The 15,026-nt window shown below is 41.3% G+C and overlaps 1 pseudogene; it reads right to left on the bottom strand.

Annotated features, from left to right (window-relative positions):
* The window catches only part of LOC127451003 (uncharacterized), a 33,182-nt pseudogene that overhangs the window by 12,985 nt on the left and 5,171 nt on the right, over positions 1–15,026 (bottom strand).

Below are 15,026 nucleotides of genomic sequence, written 5' to 3'. Positions count from 1 at the left end.
TATAGCCTAATGCATTAATACAGATTTGATTTGACCGTATTTTGGCAGAGAACCAGACTTGTAATTGAAATTATTCATAAAGTTTATATTTATTCAAGCTTTAAAGTAGTGGTGCAGCCAGGAGATTTTCAAAGGGGTGGCTGGGCAGGGTTTAGTCTGTGTTGGCACATAAATCCAAAAAGTCTATCCCAACAATTTCAAGAAGTCAATTCGAAATTCCAAAAAGTCTATCCTGAGTCTGAGTCTATCTCAAACTCCAATTTCTAAATACGTCAGTCAGTCACAATGAGGTCATTCCAAAATAACTACATGTTCCAAAACATGTGTCAGGGAGGCTGGTGGAGTAACAGCGCCCAGGTCAAAGGTGGGATTGCAACAAAACTGTCAAACTTTCAAAAAAATAATATTGCATATGATTATTGTTATTTGTTGCAGGAAAAAAAAGTCACATTTTGATGATTTATCCTGGAATGACCATTGGTTGTATGTGAAAAAATCTGGTGCCAAGTCGTAGATCAGATCCAGGAGATTCTTGAGACATGGTCAGTTAGCTTTTAATAACAGCGTTGTTTGAATTATTATTATTATTATTATTATTTATTTTTTTTTTTTCAGATATAATTCATATTAGATCCAGACAGTGTATCCATAGATTCCAGAAATTCATTCAATTCCCCAGGCCCGGTTCCAGATCAAAATCACTGAGGGTGCTTCTGAAAATAGTGGGGGTGCTCTGTATAAAGTATCGTAATTACACATTTTTTTAAATATATTAAATCATGTTTAAATGCTACTAAAACAACGTAAATGACAGTTTTTTTTTATGTACAAAACATTTATTCTCTGACTGGGATGTTGCATCTATTATCTGGCAACCCTGAGCATATTAAAAGCTTATTGATGTGCGATAGGTCCCAAAGCCAGATAAATGAAAAATCTAATTAAAATTGTTCATGATAAATCGACCCGCGGGCAGCAATTTGTCCTAGTCTGCAATTGTGGGTGCTCTAAGGTTCGTTTGAGGGTGCTTAGCACCCTCAATCACCCCCGTAGAACTGGGCCTGCTATTCCCTATGAATCCCTAATATTCTCCTTAAATGTGAATAAAGTTCCTTTCAGTTGTTCTGGAGTGAAAATTTTTTATTTTTTTTTATTTTATTTTTTTATTGCCGGTAATAATGTTATTATTTTCTTTTGATTTTATTTTAGGAAACCAAGGACCAAAGGGTTTATCACAGTGAATTTTCTGAATTACACCACTTACTTTTGCCCCCCCCCCCCCAAAATAGGCTTCTCTCTTTAGTAGAACATATGCTTTGATTTTAGAGGAAGCCGCTGCATCACACATTTCTTATTGCATGTTATGGATGTAGCCTTCCGTGACATTGCAGACATTTTTGACAGTTTATTACATATAAATGCATGGTTAATCCAGATGTCGTTGCCCGCTTATCTTTTGTCAGTGTGGAGGATGCATCTTCTAACAAACTTTTCTGGACTTGCAGACTTGGCTTTGTTTTGCCAGACCAGGCTACGTGTTTCTCTTGTGGGATCAGGCATCCTACCTAGCACGCAGCCTTCGAAATGAGACACAGCCACAGACATGAAAACAGACAAGGATTATTGAGAGTGCATGCAGCCAAGGTGACACAAGCACCCATATTGCCTATATTTAAGATTTATTTCAATTTCAGAACAAATTTAATTGAATAAAACCTCAATATATTAAAATGTTATTAATTAAAAAAAAATTTAAGCTTAATTCAGTTTAATCTTTTATTGAACTTTTGTCTTGAGGACCGCATCTCTCCATGCTTGCACTTTTTTGTTACATCATTAAGTTAAATCCTTATCCTAGTTAAATTCCTTTTCTGAAATCAGTTTCCTTCTTTTAGCCTATGATCCTCTGAGCTCTGACTGAATTATATGGCAGACAACATTTTTCTAATTAAGAAGCGAGCAATCAATTGATAGTCACCTTTCACCAGAAATGTTCAAGTACTCACCACAAATAGTTTAAGCATTAATTTGCTTTAATTATTTTATTTATTTTACAATTGAGTTGAATATTCAGGCTGTCAAAAAAAAGTAGAACTAATTTAAAAGATAACTTAATTATCAAAACTGGTTCAAATACAACATTTTGACAGAGGGGGCACAGTGGGCTGGAATCATTTTGCTGTGTCAGTTCAACGGTCGAGGTGAGCAGATAAAAACATTTTCTTAGTATTTTCTAAACTTATCTTGTTTGTCTGGAGATTGAAGTGTCGTAAACATTGTTATCGCTGTCATGAAATGTCCAGGAACTTTAGCAGAAAAATGATTGTATAATTTAATCCCTTAAGGAGCAGTCTGTCATATAACAGCCAAGTTTATTACTACATACTGTTGAAATAAAATTTTCAGCATTTATGTCTTTTTATGTGTACATTTCATAACACATATCATGTATCGGTAACACTTTACAATATGGTTTCATTTGTTAAAAACATTAGTTGCATGAATTAACAATGAACATTATGTTTTTATATATATATATATATATATATATATATATATATATATATATATATATATATATATATACATAGTTCATTCATGATACCTAATGCATCAACTAATGTTAACGAATTGAACTTTATTGTAAAGTGTTACCTATGTATCAGAGGTGCATTATGGAATATTTACAATCAACATGAAAATCCAAGAAATGGAAAAGATCAAGATAGTTGGTGCATCTAATATTCTTTATTATGTACAAAAATGTCAAGGTTAAAGCATGTTTGAAAAAGTAAATACATTTTCTACTTAAGAAATGTGGACTAAATGCATCATATAACATTTCCTTACATTACTGTAGACAGTCATGTCTGACAATGTAATTTTCATCACTCCACCTGTAAAATCAAATAAATGTCTCAGAACATAGTGGTCTGAAATGTAAAGCAGCATCTTTGACTACACAGTGTCAACACTGAACAATGAAAAAATCCTATAGAATGTACCCCCAAGAAACTAAGGCAGCAATTTGCAATCACTTGCTTTAAGTAAATTTGATTGTTTTTGTAGTCAAGTTTACCCCATTAAATTGAGAAATTACTCTATTTTAACATGCAATATAGGTTAAGTATAGCTGGTAAAGTCTACCTAATATTATTTAGATTGTAATTGCAATTTACCTTTGTAATACAGGCGGTTTACTTTAAAAAAAAAAAAAAAAAAATAGGTAATATGAACTCCTAACTGTAAGTATATTTTTTCTTTACCAAATTTCTTCATTTTAATTATTTAAATAATCATTTTAATTATCTCTCTGGACTCAAGATGGCACCGAGTATGGCTGCTGCATTGCGAGCTCCGACACAACATAGCAATGTTTTGTTTGTTTTGTTCACAATTCTTATGTTTTTTGTCTTGGATGTTGTCTGCCTTATTGTCTACGACAGACAAACATTTTTGGACATTGGTTCAGCAATCTCACACCGAAAACCGGACTTCACATTCTTCAATGCCGACCCGCTGTTTACAAACACGCAAGCGGAGCCCTTTGTCTGGGCAGCACGGCCGCGGAAACACAGGAGGAAAAGGGGAAACAGAGCCGGCGTTCTCATCAGAGTAAGACGCCGCGCAAATCGACCCCCACTACCCACTATTCTACTGGCAAATGTTCAGTCTCTGGAAAACAAGCTCTGCGAGCTGAAAGCGCGGATCTCTTTCCAACGAGATACAAGGGACTGCTGCATTATCTGCCTTACGGAAACTTGGATGTCTGCGGAGATTCCAGACTCAGCCATTGAACCCGCGGGGTTCTCCGTGCACCGAGCGGACAGAGCGTAAGACCTCTCAGGTAAAACTAGAGGAGGTGGTGTATGTTTTATGATCAACAAATCCTGGTGTGATCAGAGGAATGTACATTCTATCAAGTCTTTCTGTTCTTCTGATCTGGAATTTCTTATGCTTCTGTGTCGACCATCCTGGCTACCGAGGGAATTCACAGCGGTCATTATCACTGCTGTGTACATCCCCCCACAAGCCGACACAGACCGGGCACTCAAGGAACTGTATGGGAGTATAAGTGAGCAGGAAACCACGCACCCTGAGGCCGCGTTCATTGTGACCGGGGACTTTAATAAAGCCAGTTTAAAATCAGTCGCACCAAAATATCACCAGCACATTAGTTTCAACACACGAGGGAACCAGGTTTTGGACCATTGCTACTCTCCATTCCGGGATGGCTACAAATCCCTCCCCCGCCTACCATTTGGCAAATTGGACCACTCTTCCATTCTGCTTCTGCCCGCTTACAGGCAGAAATTGAAACAGGAAGCACCCACCCTCAGAACGATCCAGTGCTGGTTGGACCAATCAGACTCTACGCTACAGGACTGTTTTGATCACACGGACTGGGAGATGTTCCGGTCCGCCTCTGATGACGACATCGAGCTTTACGCTGATAGCGTAATGTGTTTCATCAGAAAGTGCGTAGAGGAAGTGATTCCGACCAGGACAATACGGATCTATCCGAATCAGAAGCCATGGATCAATAGCGATGTTCGTGGGGCACTTAATGTGCGGACCTCCGCTTTTAATTCCGGGAACGCGGAGGAGCATAAACAAGCCAGTCATGCCCTCCGAAAAACTATCAGAACCGCAAAACGCCAGTACAGGAGCAAGATTGAAGGACAGTTTAACACCACCAACTCTAGAAGCATGTGGCAGGGAATTAACATCATCACGGACTTTAAAGGGAATAAAAACTCCGCCATGAACACCGCTGCCTCTCTACCGGATGAGCTAAATACTTTTTATGCTCGTTTCAAGGGAAATAACACCGCCCTCGCGGAGAGAGCTCTCGCGGCTGAAGCTACAGAGGTTAGTTCACTCTCCGTCTCTGTAGCGGATGTAACCCGATCCTTCCGATGGGTGAATATCCGCAAAGCCGTGGGCCCAGACGGCATTCCGGGCCGCGTCATCAGAGTGTGCGCGAACCAGCTGGCTGGTGTTTTTGCGGACATTTTCAACCTTTCCCTCTCTTTGTCTGTAGTCCCCACATGCTTTAAAACATCCACCATTGTGCCTGTACCAAAACAATCAAAAATAACTTGTTTAAATGACTGGCGTCCTGTTGCTCTGACCCCCATCATCAGCAAATGTTTTGAGAGACTAATCAGAGATTACATCTGCTCTGTATTGCCACTCAATCTTAACCCGCTGCAGTTTGCTTACCGCAACAACTGCTCCACTGATGATGCCATTGCATCTACAATACACACTGCTCTCTCCCACCTGGAAAAAAAGAACACTTATGTGAGAATGCTGTTTGTAGACTACAGCTCGGCATTCAACACCATAGTGCCCTCCAAGCTAGATGAGAAACTCCGGGCTCTGGGCTTAAACAGCTCTCTGTGCAGCTGGATCCTGGACTTCCTGTCAAGCAGACGCCAGGTGGTTAGAATAGGCAGCAACATCTCCTCATCACTGACCCTCAACACTGGAGCCCTGCAGGGCTGTGTTGTCAGCCCACTACTGTATTCCTTGTACACACATGACTGTGTGGCAACACATAGCTCCAATGCCATCATTAAGTTTGCTGATGACACTGACGGTGGTAGGTCTGATCACTGACAATGATGAAACAGCCTACAGAGAGGAGGTGCACACTCTGACACACTGGTGTCAGGAGCACAACCTCTCCCTCAACGTCAGTAAGACAAAGGAGCTGGTGGTGGACTTCAGAAGAAAAGACAGAGAACACAGCCCCATCACCATCAATGGAGCACCAGTGGAGAGAGTCAGCAGCTTCAAGTTCCTGGGTGTCCACATCACTGAGGAACTCACATGGTCCGTCCACACTGAAGTCGTTGTGAAGAAGGCTCATCAGCACCTCTTCTTCCTGAGACGGCTGAGGAAGTTTGGAATGAACCGCCACATCCTCACATGGTTCTACACCTGCACTGTGGAGAGCATCCTGACTGGCTGTATCTCCGCCTGGTACGGCAATAGCACCGCCCACAACCGCAAAGCACTGCAAAGGGTGGTGCGAACTGCCAGACACATCATCGGAGGTGAGCTTCCCTCCCTCCAGGAAATATATACAAGGCGGTGTGTGAAAAAAGCTTGGAGGATCATCATAGACTCCAGCCACCCGAGCCATGGGCTGTTCTCACTGCAACCATCAGGTAGGCGGTATCGCAGCATCAGGACCCGCACCAGCCGACTCCATGATAGCTTCTTCCCCCAAGCAATCAGACTTCTGAACTCTTGATCTCCCACGATCAAAATACATCAGCACTGCACTTTATTACCCTTACTCTTATATCTCACACTGGACTGTCATAAACTATATTATTATTATTATATTATGTTCTCTCTTAACAACTGACTATCAACCGACAGCCTGAATGTCAATACAGTACAATACTGTACATTCTATATATATATATACTTTTTTTATATATATTTTTATTTTTAATTTTTATTGAATAATGTGTATCTATATAGTAAAAAACAAAAAAAACAAAAAAAAAACAGCATATTGTATACTGTACAGTGTTTGTTATTATTTGTATATTGTTGAGTGTAATTATGTGTATAACAGATGTTTAAATTGTGTTGTGTTAATTTGATGTTATTGTAAATTGGTATAGGTCTCATCACTGTCATGACTGCTATGTTGATCGGAACTGCACCCAAGAATTTCATACACCATTGCACTTGTGTATATGGCTCTGTGACAATAAAGTGATTTGATTTTGATTTGATTTGATTTATTGTACATTTTTAGACTACACCTACAAAGTGTATGTCAATCACTCACAGTATACACAACATTAATTGTTAATATCATTTATTTGCAAACATGTGCAGAAATGGGTTGAAAAAACAAAGATCTTTCACAGATAATCATCTCTGAATGTTTCAACGCAATACAGGTAAACTTTAATTCACACAAAAATCACATCCGATCTGGCATCCGATTCTTAAAAATAAAGTCCTATAAACCAGTTTTTTGATATATTTAATACAGGGATTTTAATACTGTTGAGGACCTTACAAATTCTAAACATGAAAATACAAAATAAAAAAGTGGCACACTGAATCTGTATTGCCCGAAAGCCGATATCATGTTGAAAACCCCAATAGAATCGAGTTGAAGAGACCTGCCCTATAGTAAATTGTATACCCTTATAAATTAATTGAACACATACCAGGACAGTCTTGGAAAAGCTCCTCTCTCTTTTCCCCATGGTACCCAACAAGGTAGGCTATTTAAAAGCATCCCTTCTGCTCTCAGAATCGCTGCCCTGTTTGGACAATTGAACAATTCGTTTTAAAGATATAATAGTGGCAGGTCTCAGGTCAGTCTCAAGGAAAATGAGGAAGTGGGAACCAGCTCACACTCTTTAGGGTCGTTTATTATAGGTCGCTTTCCAGCACACACACCAACACAAAAACACTCCGACGCTCAATAATAAACACAAAAGTAATTTTCTTGAACATAGAAAGTGTCTCTCGGGACTCTAGCTCCTCTCTCTCTCTCCACTGTGGCTCTGGCTGCTTCTTTCTCTTCCTCCAGCTCTCACTGTAACACAGAACAGCTATTAGAGATAATTTCCCACAGGTGACAATCCTTACCGCTCTCGTCTTCCGAACTCACTCTCCATTCACAAACTGGTGCTCGAACACACCCCCACCAACACATACCCCCATCACCCAACTCAAGCCAGGGAGCCATCCAGCCTGTCACTTACTCCCTCCCCCACCCCCCATTCCAGGAGAGGTACATACTGTTACCTTTTATTGGGCTTAGTATGCATTTGGATGTGTGTTGAGACTGATAAGTGTATTAAACTTGAGTCCAACTCTCTGATCCAGTGCTCTGAAAACAGCAAAGCAAACCAAAGTTCACTTTCTTCAAAGACTTCTGAAATTTGAGCCAAGAACATTTTGGTTACCATCCCAGACCTTTAACCACTACATCTCGTCCTGATTTGGATGGATGGATGATTAACCACTGAAAGTGACATGAAACAACTGAAAGGAATCTTTAGTGAGTTATTTTTTCTTCCCAACTATCAGACAAAACATATTAGTAGTGAATTGCTCAACGGCATCTATTTCATATTCAGTCCAAAAAATAAAAAGACTGAAAAGGAGAAGAAAGCCACTACTTACCTACAGTAACCAAAACACTCTTTGGTAGCTATATACATTCTTTTTATGCACTTTTCTCATCATGTAATTTCCTCCCATTATTTTAATACTTATATTGTGTGCATTAACTCAGAACGAGTAAAATTAGTGCTAAAATCATCCCCCAACTCTTATTTAAACAAGGTAAAATGTTTTCTTTCTGTTGTCTTTTTAGACGGATTGACAATAATTTCTTGGATCTGACTTTGCGCATGTGACAGATCGTATAGCGCTGCATTTAAGGCACAGCACTCTTAAAAAAGGGCCTTATGTGTAAAACCTTAACTAGTATATTGTCACATTAAAATGTGTTATCCATGACTTCATGGCTCATTATTAGTTCACTTTTGTTAGGTTGGACATACTTTGTTCAAACTCTTCAACAAATTTGTCAGGAAGGCTATGCTCTTCCCTATATATATATATATATATAAACTCAGCAAAAAAATAAATAAAACATCCTCTCACTTTTCAGAAAATTTAACATGTGTAAATATTTGTATGAACATAAAAAGATTCAACAATTAAGACATAAACTGAAAAAGTTTCACAGACAAGTGACTAACAGAAATTGAATAATGTGTCCCTGAACAAAGGGGGGGTCAAAATCAAAAGTAACAGTCAGTATCTGGTGTGGCCACCAGCTGCATTAAGTACTGCAGTGCATCTCCTCCTCATGGACTGCACCAGATTTGCCAGTTTTGCTGTGAGATGTTACCCCACTGTTCCACCAAGGCACTTGCAAGTTCCCGGACATTTCTGGGGGGAATGGCCCTAGCCCTCACCCTCTGATCCAACAGGTCCCAGACATGCTCAATGGGATTGAGATCCGGGCTCTTCGCTGGCCATGGCAGAACACTGACATTCCTGTCTTGCAGGAAATCACGCACAGAACGAGCAGTATGGCTGGTGGCATTGTCATGCGTGTAATGGTTCTCTGTAAAAAAAAAAAAAAAAAAAAATGAACCGTACTGTTCGCCACCCACGATTCGGAAAGCACTGGCACCGCAGTTCACCTCAAGTTTATTGACACATCTGGAGCACAAGGTTTTGTGATGAAAATAAAGCATCAAATAAACAGGCACGGTTACAACCTCCGCTAATGCACCTGAATGGATCTGTAGATGGATACGCTCCACCTGTGTTTCACGTGGGTCACCTTGATGACATCACTGTTCTGCAAGCGTTGTGTGTAGTTGAAAATGGCAAGTGGAGAAAATGAACCGCTGATAGAGAAGCCCCCTGCGTTATTTACGTCTCCTGTCTGGAAACATTTTCTTTTTGCAGTCAGTTACAACAGCGATGGTCAAAAGACTTTTACAAAACAGGCACTGTTTGCAGACATCGCTCGACACGAGTGCCGTATACTGGTAATACATCGACATGTGATCATTTACGCCAAAATCACCGGGGAAAGAAAGAATCACAAAGCCGCAGATGAGACGAAACTGCACAAACTCCCTTCTGTTTTTAAGTAAGCACTCAGTGCTGATTCGGATAGGCATGAAACAATAACGAAAGTGCTTGGGGTGTTCATTGCCAACGATATGTTTCCCTACTCCACTGATAAAGATGTATGATTTCTGCGTATGATTAAAACACTCAAGCTGCATCACAACATCCCTCATATCCTAGAAAGTTCCTTCTATAGTGATGTACAACTTCTGAATATTGAATATGTGCAATAGAGTTTGAAATGTATTTTATGTCGATGCATATAGCATAATAGTGCAGGTATTAAGTTAAAATGTTGATTTATTAATTAGAGAAAAGGGATTTTTAGTTAACGACCCAAGCGAAAATGAACCATGGTTTTACTATAGTAATACTGTAGTAACCATGGATGCTGTCACCATGGTTTTCTTAGCAGAAATCATGGTTTTGATACAATTAACCATGGTTTTATAACAGTAATACTGTAGTTCCTATATAGTATCCATGATTTTCCTATATATTGTAACCATGACAGTAACCATGTTTATATTGTGGTTATTATAATTTTACTACAAATGCCATGGTTAAACTATGGTTACTGTTGTAAAACAAAGATTGTTATTTAAGGGCAAACCTGTTGAAGTGTTTACCAAATAGATTATTCTTTGGATTTGGCAGTAATATTTTTTTCTGAGCAAAGCAAATACCGAACCATACCAAAACTGTGACACTTAAACCGTGATACAAACTGTGAGAAATTTGAACTGTTACACCTATATATATATATATATATATATATATATATATATATATATATATATATATATATATATATATATATATATATATAAGCAATATCACACAAGTAACAGTTCAATGAACAAGTAAAATAAAAAAATTAGGAAAAACCAGTATGGTCATAAAAAAGGCATTTGTGCATGGAACTACTTTCTTACTCGGGGAGCCCCCGGCATGATGTGCCTTCCACCCCATCTGCCGGCAGGTCATCCCCATCTACCTGGATCAGAGGAGGGGACAAGGGGAGGGAAACCAAAAAAAAAAAAAATGTGGCACCTACACGCTGTAACGCCAATCGTGCCAAATTAACAAAAACATTTAAAAAGAGAGGGAAAAGGACAACACAGAGCGGCAGCGGGAGAGAGAGAGAAGAGAGAGAAAAAAAATATTCACTGGCCGGTTCTCCGATATGCCGTAGCCTCCGTCCTTGGCCACTCCTCCACCCTCTGGTGGACAACAGCCGTGCCTCCCCGGGTGGATCAGAGGCAGTCCTCCAGCCCCTGCTGGATGGAATGCCCTGCCACGTTTTCGGTGGACGGAAGGGTCTCCCCCACCCCTGGCAGCGGTTCTCCCGCTTCAGGCGGTCGGCCAGGAGCCCCTCCCCGCTTGCAGTCAGCGGTCTCAGACCCTGCCACGTTTCAGCGGCTGGTAGGGGTCTCCACCGCCCCTGGCAGCGGCCCTGACCGCTCCAGGTGGTCGGTTAGGAGCCCCTGCTCCCCTCGCGGTCGGCGGCCGTTCCTCTGTTTTCAGGCAGCCGGGCTTCTCCGTCCCCTGGCGGATGGCCGCGGCTGCTCCACTGGGGTGGATGGTAGTGGCAAGGACTCTACTACGGCACATCCCTCCTCCTTCCCGGGTTTCGGCACCAGTGTAACACATCAATGGAAAGGAGGAGGTGAGAACCGGCTTGATAATATAAATAATAGTTTAATTATAAACTTAACCAAAAAGACAAACACACACAGGTGTCGGACAACTCTCTATCTCTCGCACTGCCATCTCCAGTCGGCCTTTATCCCTCTCGGGCTAATCAGCCTGATTAGGAGCCGGGTGTGTAGAATCACAAACCGGCCCCACCCTCTGCCCTGCCACAATGACTTGGACCAAATAATAAAGAAAAGCAGCCAATAAGTCCCCCTAAAGAATGAGTAAGTGTAAGAGTAATTTATGTATAGTTGAAGTCAGAAGTTTACATTCAGTCATTAAATAAAGTCATTAAAACAAATTTTTTAACCACTCCATAGATTTAATATTAGCAAACTATAGTTTTGGCAAGTCGTTTAGGACATCTACTTTGTGCATGTCACAAGTAATTTTTCCAACAATTGTTTACAGACAGATTGTTTCACTTTTAATTGACTATATTTTATACTGTATTTTAGATAAGTTGTTGCATTTCATATTTTTAATGAAAATGACGATGAGTCTGCATACAGAAGGGAGGTTAAACAGCTGGCTGTCTGGTGCAGTCAAAACAACCTGTAGCTGAACACGCTCAAAACAGTGGAGATGATTGTGGACTTTAGGAGGAACACCCCAACACTGACCCCCCTCACCATTCTAAACAGCACTGTGGCAGCAGTGGAGTCATTCAGGTTCCTGGGCGCTACCATCTCACAGGACCTGAAGTGGGAGACCCACATTGACTCATGGGAGGGCACATTGTGAAAAAGTCCCAGCAGAGGTTGTACTTCTTTCGCCAGTTGAGGAAGTTCAACCTGCCACAGGTGCTGCTGATTCAGTTCTACTCAGCAGTCATTGAGTCTGTCCTCTGCACTTCAGTAACTGTCTGGTTTGGTTCGGTTATGAAATCGGATATCAGAAGACTACAAAGGACAGTTCGGACTGCTGAGAGGATTATTGGTTGGCCCCTGCCCTCCCTTCAAGGACTATACACTTCCAGATTGAGGAAAAAGGCTGGAAAAATCACTCTTGACCCCACTCACCCTGCCCACTACCTTTTTGAACTGTTGCCTTCTGGCCGGTGCTACAGAGCACTGAGCACCAGAACTGTCAGGCAAAGGAACAGTTTTTTCTCTCTGGCTATCCATGTCATGAACAGTTAAAACTGCCCCACTGAGCAATAATTATGTGCAATTCACAGTCTAGTCTTTTTATATTTATCCAACACATCCAACCTCTTCTGCCATTACATTCCCTTGCGCTGTATATAACAGATGTGTATTTAGATTTGCACTACGTATGTGTATGTGTGTATGTATGTATGTGTGTGTATATGTGTATGTGTGTATATATGTATATATGTATGTATGTGTGTGTGGCAGCGGGGGCGTGGTCAAGCATCCGTCCGGAGAGAGAGAAAGCAGTAAGGGTGCTTGCACCTGAGCTAGATTATGTTTAACACCTGTTTCTAATTCCAGTGAGCATGGGGAGAGCAGCATATAAGAACCCATGCCACCAGCAGAACGAAGAGAGAGTCTGGCACAGGGAAGGCCACAGTGCTCCTGAAGCTGTTGCGTTTAATATGTTGTGTTTGTGAAGCTGATGTGTCTAAGTATCTACATGCCTGTGAAGGATTACGTGAGGGGGGGAGAGGCTGCAGCCCCTCCAATCCTCAGGGGATTTCCCACTGGAGCAGTCGCAAGATGAAACCCTCAAGCACGCCTTTGACCATGTGAGAGTGATCGATGGTCAACAACTCCAGCCGAATGTCGCACTTTCATATCCTTATTTCGCAATTATAAATGAGCGGTTGTATAGAGTGACGCAGGATGCTCAAATGAAGGAAGATACAACCCAGCTCTTAATACCATGGAGCCGTCGGGAAATGGTGTTCCAGGCGGCTCATTATAATCCCATGGTGGGTCATCTAGGGGAAAGAAAAACACTGAACTGCCTAACAGCCCGTTTTTATTGGCCGGGCATTGGCGCGATGTCCGCAGGTGGTGTGCGGCATGCCGCGAATGTCAGCTGGTGAATCCACCAGCCACCCCAAAAGCGCCATTGCGCCCCCTTCCACTGATCATTGCCGTCGGGCCATTAGAGCGGATGGCACGCGGACATCGCTTTGTATTGGTTCTGGTGGACTATGCAATGCGATATCTAGAAGCATTGCCTCTGCGCCACATCTCAGCACTCTTCAGAATAATCTCTCAAGTGGGGATTCCAAAAGAAATCCTCACTGATCAGGGCACTACGTTCATGTCATGTACACTTTTCGAACTATACGAATTGATGGGTATTAAATCGATTCGCACCAGTGTTTACCACCCACAGACAGATGGGTTGGTCGAACGATTTAATAAAATCCTGAAAAATATGATTCATAAGTTTGTTCGTAAGGGTGCTAGGAATTGGGACAAGTGGCTCGATCCCCTGTTATTTGCAGCTCGAGAGGTCCCGCAAGCCTCCACGTGGTTTTTCATTCAAGCTGCTGTATGGGCGTCGACCACGCGGTTTGCTCGACATCCTGTGGGAAGCTTGGGAGGAGGGAACTTCAAACAATAAAAATGAAATTCAGTACATTCTTGATCTTAGAGAAAAACTCCACACCTTGAGTCATCTAACAAAGGACAATTTGCTCCAAGCTCAAGAACGTCATAGCCAACTGTATGACAGGGCACTCGGCAACAGGAATTTGTACAACGAGACAAAGTGCTTGTATCACTCCCAACATTGAGCTCTAAATTGCTCGCAAAGTGGCAAGGGCCCTTTGAGGTCACACAACGTGTAGGAGATCTTGATTTTGAATTAAGGCAAACAGATAGAGGTAACGCACGTCAAATATATCATCTCAACTGTGACATTTATGTGACACTGTGACATAGATGCAATGCTCAATATGGGAGTAATAGAAGAATACCACAGTGACAGGTCCAGCCTGGTCGGTCTAGTGGATTATAGAAAAGTCAATGCAGTGTCAAAATTTTACACATACCCAATGCCTTGTATTGATGAGTTGCTCGATCGGTTGGGCACAGCTTGCTTTTACTCGACACTGGATTTGACAAAGGGTTATTGGCAGATCCCTTTAATGCCAATGTCCTGAGAAAAAATGGCTTTCTCCGCACCGTTTGGCTTACACTAATTTGTGACACTTCCGTTTGTTTTGTCTGGGGCCCCGGCTACATTTCAGCCCCTTATGGATTGAGTCCTCAGACCACACTCTGCTTACGGCACATGCAGCATCTGAGGGCTGTTCTAGGGTCACTCAAAATGTGGAAATACTTATCCACCAATAGTCTATTATCTAAAACATATTCTTCACAAGAATAAGAATGCAAATACTGGAGATATCTTCTTTAATGGTAATGACAGTAGTTCTTCTTAACCCAAGGGCACAATGGTGATTACTAGTTTCTCATTCCCTGCAAGGCCTGAACTAGTTGGTTGCTAGCTCTAGACTTTGTCCACAAGACAACATCACCCCTGGTGACAGCTCATGAAACATCTCTTCTGGGATCTGAGGGATGAACCAGCTCAGATCTGTTACCACTGATTCACTTGATCCATATCAAATTGATTTACAACTTGTGATTAACTATTGTGTACCAAAAAAAAAAAGAGTTTTAAGTTTAAAACTGATATAAATTATTGAAGTAAATTATTTAATCATCTAAGTTTTATTGTTTCCCAATATAGCA

The sequence above is a fragment of the Myxocyprinus asiaticus genome, chromosome 13 (assembly GCF_019703515.2).
Source record: "Myxocyprinus asiaticus isolate MX2 ecotype Aquarium Trade chromosome 13, UBuf_Myxa_2, whole genome shotgun sequence".
Taxonomy (NCBI): Eukaryota; Metazoa; Chordata; class Actinopteri; order Cypriniformes; family Catostomidae; genus Myxocyprinus; species Myxocyprinus asiaticus.
The sequence above is the reverse complement of the archived record's forward strand: the minus strand, read 5'-3'. Positions and strand labels throughout refer to the sequence as shown.